Source organism: Daktulosphaira vitifoliae, unplaced genomic scaffold (assembly GCF_025091365.1).
Source record: "Daktulosphaira vitifoliae isolate Bord-2020 unplaced genomic scaffold, ASM2509136v1 Scaffold_3542, whole genome shotgun sequence".
Lineage (NCBI taxonomy): Eukaryota > Metazoa > Arthropoda > Insecta > Hemiptera > Phylloxeridae > Daktulosphaira > Daktulosphaira vitifoliae.
In genome coordinates this window covers 1-1,026 of record NW_026103102.1, presented here as the reverse complement: position 1 = coordinate 1,026, position 1,026 = coordinate 1, and the positions used below count along the sequence as shown (strand labels likewise).

The window sequence follows — 1,026 nt, the reverse complement described above, 5'->3', positions numbered from 1 at the left end:
TCAAAACCCGTGGCAATATTGATATTAGAGAATTAACAATCAATAAAAATAAATCTTATATTAATAAAATAAAGATATCTTTATTTTTCCATCATTTTCTTACAAACCCTCGTACTCATACCCCGAGTAATAATATTATTAATACAACAAAAATAGTAACTCACAGCTCACCCAGCGTTGTTGGGTTGGGTTTAAAGCCTGCGTTGAATTTCTATGCCATCGCCCTTCTACGTGTATTATGTAGTTTAATATAATAATAATGTAGTTAAACATAATAATGTATATGGTAGTGTACTTAAAGGATTTTGCTGGATTATACGAAAACAATGTACTGCTATTCACTTAATATATTTATTAATTTATTAGAAAAATGTTAATGAGCCATACAGTTGATTTAACTCAGTTAACTCAGTTTACAATGTTATAAATAACTGTAATAATAAACAAAAAATTACATCAATATTATATGGCCTTTTCATTTTTCGAAAATGAAAAATATACATATATTTTTTTTTTATAAATAGAAAAGCTATATTTTTAGTAAAATTTTAATATTCTAACGTATAACAATTACTAAAATAATATTTATACTGTAAAATATAGACAATATCAATATTTATTGTTGTTAGAACATGGCAGACTCACCTTGTATACACACTAATACATTATGTAATATTTCCACGACTAATCATTGTTTATGGAAAAAAATTGTAGCTGTAAAAAAATGTTTATATTAAAACGTGAAGAGGAAAATAGTTTTAGATATTTTGCTTACAATATTGGTGGTCTGTTACTACCTTCGGTGTCATCGCCTAGTATGAAAATTAAAGTTCAAAATGTTATAAAACTGTTTTGGTTAATTAGTAGAAATTTTATATATGTTAAATTATTAGTATTAATTAATATAGACAGTAATTATTACTGTTAATATTACTTATAATCTATTATTGTAAACAGTGAATTGTATTTTATTTAAATTGCATATTTTTAGATTTTAATATTCCAAAGCTGATATATTTTTATTAT

At 23.5% G+C, this 1,026-nt stretch overlaps 1 long non-coding RNA gene across 1 annotated transcript; it reads right to left on the bottom strand.

Annotated features, from left to right (window-relative positions):
- Positions 1-332: 332 nt before the first annotated feature.
- LOC126910056 (uncharacterized) lies at positions 333-972 on the bottom strand. The gene is made up of 2 exons (XR_007705173.1): positions 776-972; positions 333-714 (listed from the first exon to the last, which is right to left on the bottom strand). It is a non-coding gene; the product is annotated as an uncharacterized LOC126910056 (long non-coding RNA).
- Between the last annotated feature and the right edge of the window lie 54 nt (positions 973-1,026).